The sequence below is a fragment of the Megascapheus bottae genome, chromosome 25 (genome assembly GCF_031878675.1).
Source record: "Megascapheus bottae isolate mThoBot1 chromosome 25, mThoBot2.hap1, whole genome shotgun sequence".
Classification (NCBI taxonomy): Eukaryota; Metazoa; Chordata; class Mammalia; order Rodentia; family Geomyidae; genus Megascapheus; species Megascapheus bottae.
Genome location: NC_143533.1, coordinates 12,962,385 through 12,972,010, shown reverse-complemented (window position 1 = coordinate 12,972,010; position 9,626 = coordinate 12,962,385). Strand labels below are relative to the sequence as shown.

At 49.9% G+C, this 9,626-nt stretch overlaps 1 protein-coding gene across 4 annotated transcripts in view; it reads left to right on the top strand.

Moving 5' to 3' along the window:
* Window positions 1-1,330: 1,330 nt before the first annotated feature.
* The window catches only part of Fam81a (family with sequence similarity 81 member A), a 37,118-nt gene continuing 28,822 nt past the window's right edge, over window positions 1,331-9,626 (top strand). For 2 of the 4 annotated variants that reach the window (XM_090358284.1, XM_090358288.1), the window contains exon 1: window positions 2,479-2,684. The gene's annotated coding sequence lies outside the window, so the exon portion shown is untranslated. Of the gene's footprint in view, window positions 1,416-2,478; window positions 2,685-3,430; window positions 3,450-9,626 lie in introns of those variants that run through there. The other 2 variants (XM_090358287.1, XM_090358285.1) reach the window with 2 other exon arrangements.

Genomic DNA, 9,626 nt, shown 5'->3' with positions numbered 1-9,626 from the left:
TTCTAGATCTTCCTCTTCCTTACCTGTGAGTAGGAAATAAAATATCCAATCTGCTGGGAACTGGTGACTCATGCCTAAAATCCTAGCTACTCAGAAGGCTGGGATTTAAGTTCAAAGTCCATGAGAGTCTCATTATCAGTTAACCACCAAAATGCCAGAAGTACTGCTGAGGCTAAAGAGCTGGCCTTGAGTGAAAATTCTCAGGGACAGTGCCCAGGCAAATCCTAGTCCCTGCACTTGCACACACACACACACACACACACACACACACACACACACACACACACACACAGTACCTAAGCTATGCTTTAGGGATGAACAGAATAGGAAGAGAGAGGAGCATAAAGAGTCACCTTTCTGGGAAGCCAAGAGTACATATGCATCTTGCTTTTGACCCAAAGGGCTGCTGTCAGGATGGACCCAGGGTTAGAATGTGGAGTAGAAAGGAGAGAGAAATGAGTCACAGAGGTCTGTCAGGTGTCCATCTGAAATGTATAAGCCTATGTGAAAACAGGAAATGGTAGCAATTTAAACCTTTTAAGGAACTTTGCATGATAGGCCAACGTTTTGGATGAGTGCTTTCTGCTTACCTGTGTGCTCCCAGACAATGCTTCTTTTTCAAATGTGTTTTGAGTGGCAGAAAGTCATGGAGAAACTCAGTGAGCCTGTCATTACTGAGACAGAAAATGCAATTGAGTATATTGCAGAGCACACATCATGTGTCAGGCCATGGAAATCTAATGGAGAGTAGAGGGGAAAACTCAATCATGGCATTATTTTATGCAGGGAAAAGGGGTGTGTCAGGCCACATCTCCAGATCACAGGATGTAAGACCTTGACTGTTGGTCACAGCAGGCAGTATGACATGCTTTCATCATCAAATAGATTAACATATGTCAGTCTGTAAGTTCCCAGGGGAGAAGAGTGGTGTGTGTGTGTGTGTGTGTGTGTGTGTGTGTGTGCGCGCGCGTGCGCGCGCACTGGTCCTAGGGCTGGAACTCAGGGCCTGGGCTCTGTCTCTGAGCTTTTTCACTCTAGGCTGGTACTCTACCACTTGAGCCACGGGTCCACCTCCAGCAGTTTTGGTGGTTCATTGGAGGTAAAGATCTCACAGACTTTCCTGTCTATGTGCTGGCTTCAAAGGGTCATCCTCCTATCTCAGCCTCCTGAGGAGCTAGGATTATAGATTTTGAGCTAACAGTGCCTGGCTGGTTGTTGGTGCGTGTGTGTGTGTGTGTGTGTGCGTGCGCGCGCGTTTCATTGTGTCTGAGAGCTAATCCCTTGGCAGGCATAAGAGAGATACTTACCCGTACACACAGTAAGGACATATGCATTCGCCCTTTGTGGGAGGAGATATTATTTGAAGCTACACTGGAGGAATCGCCACTGAATGCCGCACACAGAAGACTGCCGGGGTGAGGACCGCAACCCTGACTCCATAGCCCCCCCCCCCCCACCTTCTTACCGCGTCACGTTTCTTTCCCTGGGTTGGAGGGACGCAGGCAGATGGGGAACCAGACCACAACTTGCCCTGCACCGGATTGTGAGGTATGAGCCAGATCCAGGAGGCGGGCCAAGGTGGGGTGCTCCCCAACTCCCCTTAAATCCCGCCCACAGAGAGGAAGCAAAATTCTAGGTGACTTCACACACGGGGAGAGCGAGGTGGAGAGGGGAAACTGAGGGCTGACTCCCGGGGAGGCGGGAGGGGCGCGGGAAGGGCTGGGGAAGAAGTGGGGTGCAGCAGCGTCCTTTCTGGGCGCCCTGTCTGTCGCTCAAGCCCCGTCTTGGGGGCCCCCGGGGCAGGGGTGATGGGCGAGGGGATGCTTGGCGCCCTTCACCTGCACAGGTGCTGCGTCCGCACCCTCAGGGGGACGGGGGTGGGTGGGGAGGAGGCGCCTTGCTTTAGTAAATTAGGGGGTGCTAGGGATACTGGGAGGGAGGTCAAGGGCAAACCTCCCCGCCCCAGCCCCTCTGGCGACGACCCTTCCCAGGCATCATCTCCACCCTTCCCTCGGCCATCCAGTCACCCAGACTTACGACAGGATTTATTTTTCCAATAAAAGCGAAATCCCCGCCCACCAACTCCGGGGTGCAGAGGGTAGGAGGGAGGGAGCGAGGCGGCGGTGGGGCGGGGCGGGGGGGGAGGACGCGAGCTGTGCGGGGAACCAGCAGCGTTGCCTCCGCCGCCGAGAGGCTATTTTTGGGGTGTGGGAACGCGGTGGAGGCTGGGGCGGCGCCGGGCCGGGCGCCGGAGCGCGGGGAAAGCCTCCAGCTCCGCTGCCACGGCAACCGCGTCCAGGCAACGCGCCCGGAAGACGGGCGGCCCGAGACCCTTCCCCTCCCCCGCCGCCCCCTCCCACCTTTCCCCCTCCATTCCCCTCCCTCCTTCCCTCCCCTCTGGTCTTCTTTCTCCCCCCCCACACTTCGTCTCCCCTCCCCCTCCCCGCCCTTTCCCCTCCCTCCCCTTCTCCCTCCTCCCCCTCCCCTCTTCCCGCCTCCCCCCTCCCTTCCTGGAGGAGCCGGGAACCCAGACGCGCGCTGATTGGACGGAGCTCCCCGCGGCGCGGGCACCGCACCCGGGTGCCCCGCACAGCCCGCCCGCCCGCCCGCGCCAGCCCGGCCAACGCACCCAGAGCCGCGGGGCGAGGACATGGGTACCCCAAGTGCGCCCACCCCTGGGGCCGGTGAGTGCTGCGCCCTGCGCCCCTCGACTGGGCATCCTGCCGACGGCTGGTGACCTTGGAGCCGCCCCTCCGTAGATAGATGGGCGCGGGGTTGTCGGGGTGGGGTGGGGAGGTGGACGGGGAACGGGGACGGGGCCCACGCGGGGCTCCCCGGGTCCCGCGTGACATCGGCTGCCCACGAGAGGGTTAACCGCACGCTGACGCCGCCGCCGAGGGCTGAAGTTGGGCCGGGAGCGCACCTGGCGTCGCGTGGTGGCGGGGGCGGCGTGGCGTGCCAGCAGAAGCGGGGAGCCCACCCCCCGGGGGGGCTGCCGAGAAAGGGGGAGTCAGCCTGGGCGCCCACCACACGCTGACCTTGGGCAGGTGAACCCTTCTGCTCCTCGCGTTCTTCGCAGTTGCTTTTGCGTGTTTTCTTCTTTTGTATTGCAAGTGGGGAAAGCCCCCCCCCCCTTGTGCGGGAAGTGGAGATAAGGAAGACTTACCCATGTTTGTTTATTCTGCAAGGTGCTTCCATTAACTGGCGTGCAAAGTAGCAAGAAAGGTTACTATGGGCCGGGGGCGGGGGGGTGGGTAACGGAGAGAAGGAGGCTGGGTGGATGGTCAAGAGTGGCTTCTGAAGATGCAAACGTTGGTGCCCTAAAGTCCTGAACAAAATCAGGGCGACTGTTCTTGAAGTGCTTGTTTCCTGCCGCTGATCTCATAGGAAACTTTGTGTCTGAACAGGTAAAAATCGAAACCCCGTAGTGGCAGGCAGCAGCAAATTAAGTGAGTCATTTCTTCAATGTGCCTGAGGGTGTGTGTGTGTGTGTGTGTGTGTGTGTGTGTGCGCGCGCGCGCGCACGCATATATGTGCACACATGCGCACTCTGAAGTCTGCCTGCAAGGGCTGGAAATTACTTCATAGGCATAATCTAAAAGGATACTGGACATGAAATCTGTAGGAGCTCTCTTTCTAAGCAGCTTGCTCTTGAAGTAAGAAATCAATTTTAAGGCCCAGAGCTGGTGGTTCACACCTGTGATCCTAGGCACTCAAGAGGTTGAGATCTGAGGGCTGTGGTTAGAAGCCATCAGAGGCAGGGAAGTCCATGAAACACTTACCGCCAGTTAACCAGCAAAAAGCTAGACGTAGATCTGTGGCTCAAGTGGTAGAACCCAAGCTTTGGTGCGTGTGAGTGCATGCACTCGTGCACACGCACAAACACACGGTGGGGGGGGGGCGAGATCTTAAAAAAAAATTCTTATTTAAAAAACAAATCCCCAAAAGAAGAAATAGCAAGGCAGACAGGAAGACAGGAGGAAGAGAGAAAAAATGGCTCCTTGGGTAATTTTTTTTTTTTTTTTTTATGGTCAGTGTTGAGGTTTAAGGTCAGGGCCTCACACTTGCTCAGCTTGCTTGGCTGGTGCTTTACTCCTTGGGCCATGCTTCCAACCTGTTTTTGGCTGGTTAATTGAAGGTGGGAATCTTGCAAGTTTTTCTGCCTAGAATGGCTTTGACACTCCATTCTTCAGGTCTCCGCTTCCTGAGCAGCTAGATCTGTAGGTATTGGCACCTGTGCCCAGCGCCCACAGGCCATTCTGATGCTTGCCTCTTGCTAGCAACATTGGAGTTTCTGTCCCTGCTCTCTTCGTTCCCTGACCTTGAAAATGGTCGACATCTGCTCCGATGGCTCCATTTTCATTTTACGTCAACCACGAAGATCTCCCATGAGCTCAGCGTGGGATGGAGATGTTTCCACTCTTGAGATAGAGAGCTTGGACGTCTGCCTGTTTGGTTGAGTCTTTCCATCTTACTGTGGCTTATTTTCACCATCACTAAGGACTGGAGTCTCTTACCCACAGAGCCCTTTCCTGCTCCGGGTCTGTACTTGGAGCGTACAGAATCTGGAATCTTTGTTGTAACACATTAGCTTCTTAGCCCTATAGCCAAACTCACCCTCATCATCTCCACATGCTGCCTCCATGGCTCAAGAAAGTCTTTCAACATCTTCCAACTGGTCCCACTGCAAATTTGTTCTGTCTTTAATTTCTCTGGGGGCTCTGTGTGTGGAGGTGTGTGTGTGGTTCTGGGGGAACTTTAGCTTTTTCACTCAAGGTTCGTGCTCTATAACTTGAGTCACAGCTCCACTTCTGGCTTTTTGCTGGTTAACTGGAGATAAAAGTTTCACAGAGGGGGCCGGGAGTTTGGCCTAATGGTAGAGTGCTTGCCTAGCATGAAGACCCAGGTTCCATTCCTTGGTACCACACACTTAGAAAAAGCCGGAAGTGGTGCTGAGGCTCAAGTGGTAGAGGTCTAGCCAAGGACAGTGCTCAGGACCTGAGCTCAAGCCCAGGAATGGCAAAAAAAAAAAAGTTTCACAGAAGGACTGGGAGTTTGGCCTAGTGGTAGAGTGCTTGCTTAGCATCCACAAAGACCCAGGTGTGATTCCTCCATACCACATACACAGAAAAAGCTGGAAGTGGTGTTGTGGCTCAAGTGGTAGATCTCTATCTAGCCTTGAGAAAGCCCAAGGACAGTGCTCAGGTCCTGAGTTCAAGTCCCAGGACTGGCAAAGAAAAGTTTCATAGATATGTTTCTGCTTGGGCTGGCGTTGAACTGCCGTCCTCAGACTTCAGCCTCCCGAGCAGCTAGAATTATGGGCATGAGCTACTGGTGCTCCGCTTGAGGGCTGTTACTTATGGTGAAGAGACTGAAGTTGAGGGAAGATAGAATGATTTAGGGGAGTTGTTGTTTGTATGGAGTGAAGTTGAGAAAGGATTCTGGCTGCCCATCTGACCTTGGAGAGCCTTCAACTCTGGTTTGCTTGGCTTCCTCCTAACTTCTTCCCAGATTTCATTCAGTGTACAACTGGGAATCTTGACTTTCTTTTCACCTGGGCTGCCTTCATCAGTGTGTCTCCCTTTCTTAACTATCAGCTCTCAAAGAATGAGGATTTGCAGAAGTTTTAGAAATAACTTGAATAATTCTAACATGTCTTTCCACTTAATTCTCTATATAATTTTTTATCTTTCTCACTCTATCAATATGGGAAGAGTATATACATATATCAATGTATGCATATATATGTGTAATGTACACACATATATAAATGTGTGTACATATATATAGTAATTTTTCTGAACTATTTCAGAATAATGAAGACATAATATACTCTTACTCTAAATGATTAAGTATACATCTCCTTCCTAAAAGTACTTGCTTTTGTACAATAGATGTCAAAAGCATTAAATTAACATTGAATCAATGCTATCGCAGAGGCTATAGTCTTTATTCAGGTGTCACCAATTGTCCTAATAACATCCTTTATATGTTTAAAAACAAAACAAAGCTTTTCTTCTGGATCCAACATTGCTTTAGCTTTGTGACCCTTTCCCTTTCTTCTTTCGTTCCTTCATTCCTTCCTTCAACCTATTTATTTATTGGTCCCGGGGCTTGAACTCAGGGCTTAGGCATTATCCCTTAGCTTTTTTGCTCCGGGCTGGTGCTTTCCACCCCTTGAGGCAGGTGCAGGTCTTTATTTCCAGGATTTGTTGGTAAACTGGAGATAAGAGTCCTCTGAACTTTCTTGCCTGGGCTGACTTTGAATCCTCATACTCAGATCTCAGCGTGTTGAGTAGCTAGGATTTACAGGCATGAACCACCAAGGCCTGGCTGTCCACTTATTTACGAGATGAGGACTTACTATGAAGCCCACACTGTCAACTCCCAGTCCTCCTGCCCTCTGCTTCCCAGCTCACTCTCTTTCACCTCTGTTCCTTTGGGAGTGGCTCCTTCGTTGATCTGTCTCTCTTGACTGGAATGCTTTGGAAGGCTGCCCTCTGGGCTGGCTGGCATGTCCTCTACTTGGCAGTTCCTGGGTTCAGGGCTGTCACCCCGGTTCTCTGCAGCCCACGCTTCCACGCGGTGGGTTGTGCTGATGACTGCTCTTCACACACCCACATCCCTTGGTCACTGAGTGCTGAGGCTCTTCCTGCATGTTCTCAATTTCTTCCTTCTTTCTCTTGCCTCCTGTTTCTCCTGCTTGTGTGTGTGTGTGTGTGTGTGTGTGTGTGTGTGTGTGTGTTGTGTTTTTCAGTATTGAGGATGTAGTTTGGGGCCTTGTGCCTGCCAAGCCAGTGCTCTACTGCAGGGTACCATTGCCATCCCTCTTCCTCTGTTTTTCTTTTTCCTGGGGGTGGGGGTGGGGTGTCTGTGGTGGGGCTTGAACTCATGCCCTGGGCATAGTCCCTGAGCTCTTTTGCTCAAAGGTAGTGTTCTACCACATTAAGCCCCAGCACCACTTCTGGTTTTCTAGTGGTTAATTGAAGATGAGAGTCTCATGGATTTCCCTGCCCAGGCTGGGTTTTGAACTGAGATTCTCAGCTCTCAGCCTCCTGAGTAGCTAGGATGACAGGCATGAGCCACAGCACCTTACTTGCTGGCTCCTTGTCACTTGGCTCTGCTTCCTGTCCCCCTCTGTTGTTCCTCATGCTGCTCTAGCTTCCCTTAGTCCACATTCTGGCAGATTTGATGCAAATATCTGCTCTTCAAATGTTGTTTTTCCTGATGGCCAAGTGCAAATGGACTCTGTGTTCTGCCTGGTACCCTGCAGGCTTGGTTCTTTCCCAGCCTCTCCACTCCTGCATGGTGCCTGGCTGATGTTGTTTGTTGATGAAGTTGGATCTCCTCTGATGCGGGGGCTGTGTATTGCTCAGCACTGGAGAGACTCTGAATATTTGCTCTCTGGATTCAAGGATTTGGTTAAATCACTCAGCCAGTGTACAGGATGACCTAGCACTACCTGCGAGCTTCCTGAGATCCAGGCTGAAAACAGGACCTTTTAGTAAAGCAGTGGATATTGTTAAAAGGCTGATTTCAATGTTGTAAGGGCAAGAGATGATTTTTCCTAATAGCATCTTCATTTTGTGTAGATATCCAGACATAAAAATGAACTTATTTAATTGAAAAAAATAGAGTAAGCTTGGCACTGATGGCTCATGTCTGTAATCCTAGATACTCAGGGGGCTGAGATGTGAGGATTTTGGTTCAAAGCTACACCCAGGCAGGAAAGTCTAACCTCCAAAAAGCTAGAAGTAGAGCTGTGGCTCAAGTGGTAGGACACCAGCCTTGAGCTAAGGAAGTTTAAGGACAGAGCCCAGGCCCTGAGTTCAAGCGTCAGTACTGGCACACACACACATACATGGAGAAAAGAAAATCTAACAGTGTATTAAAAATGGCCTGTCTAGTTTTTCACACCCCAAGTGAGCAGCTCAATGTAAGAAAAGTCTTTCTGCAAGCTCACTTCTTCCTGCAGAGTCCCTAACCACCAGTTCTACTTATTGTCTGACCTCTTTCTCCTCTGGGCTGTGCTGTACTGCCTCCCCTTCCTCTACCCACCACCTGCTGGCCTGCTGTCATTTCCCTTCACCTGCCTGGTGCTGCCTTTTTTTTCCTTAAAAATTTAAAATTGTTATTATAAAGGTGATGTATAGTTACATAAGTCAGATAAAGAGTACATCTCTTTTTGGGCAATGTCACTCCTTCCCTCACTCTCTCCCAGTTGGTCCTGTCTTTTTATCACTCTTCACTTTTTAAACAATGATATCTTTTCATTATCTTGAAGTAGTTGTACAAAGGCAGGTTAACCATTCAGTGTGTCAGTCTATGAGGACAATGCATCTGGATCAGTGTTGCCCTTTCCATTGTTCTCCCCATCTCTCCCAATCCCACACACTCATAATTCTTCTAGACCCTCTGTCTACTTATTTATTTATTTAGCCAGTCCTGGGGCTTGAACTCAGGGCTTGGGCATATCCTGGAGCATCTTTTGCTCAAGGCTAGCACTCTACCACTTGTGCCACAGCACCACTTCTGGCTTTTTCTGTGTATGTGGTACTGAGGAATCGAAACCAGGGCTTGGTGCATGCTAGGCAAGCACTCTACCACTAGGCCACACTCCTAGACTCCAAATCCTTTTTTATTTTTTTTATTTTAAATATATTTATTTATTTTTCCATATATTTTTTATTGTAATTAATAAAAGGGTTACATGATATTTGCCAGATAGAAGGTGCATTAATTCACATATCCAAATCCTTTTTTAAAAAATAAAATATTTTATTAACATTTTTTGTTGTTGTTTTTGATGATAGACGTATGACTGGGCTGATACGGACTCTCAGGTTATTGTTTGTTTATGTTAGGGGTTTTTTTGGCTCCCATTTTATTTATTTTTGTGGGTCATGGGGCTTGAACTCTGGGCCTAGGCTCTGTCCCTGAGCTGTTTTTTTGTTTTTTTGCCAGTCCTGGGCTTGAGCTCAGGGCCTGAGCACTGTCCTTGGTCTTTCTCAAGGCTAGAGCTCTACCACTTGAGCCTCAGCACCACTTCCAGCTTTTTTTTATGTATGTGGTACCGAGGAATCAAGCCTGGGTCTTCATGCATGCTAGGCAAGCAGTCCACCACTAGGCCAAACTCCCGGTCCTGCCCTTTAGCTTTTTATTATTATTTTTTGCTCTGCCACTTGATCCACAGTTCTACTTTTGGCACTTTACTGATTAATTGGAGGTAAGGGTCCTCAGAATTTCCTGCCATCGGCTGACTTTGAATCTGGATCTAGATCTCAGCCTCTTGAGTAGCTAGGATTCCAAGCCACTGATGCCTGGAACATCCTGACTTCCTTCTGTAATAACAGGTTGAAGGTCACTGAGAATGTCCTGCTAGACAGGACATCCAGATAGCCCAGAGTTCTTAGTCCTTGCTCATCTATCACTGGGTCTTGCTGTCACACATCAGATCTTTGGGAATTTTATTAAGCTAGATGATTGGGATATACAGGATATGTGTACCTTTGCTGGTTAGTGGTCAGCTGTCTGCTCCTTGATGCTTTGGTCAAATGATGTCTTGTCTGAGTGATGTCACTAGCGAGGGAAAGGCAGACTGCAGCTCTTCAGAGTGGCTTAAATAA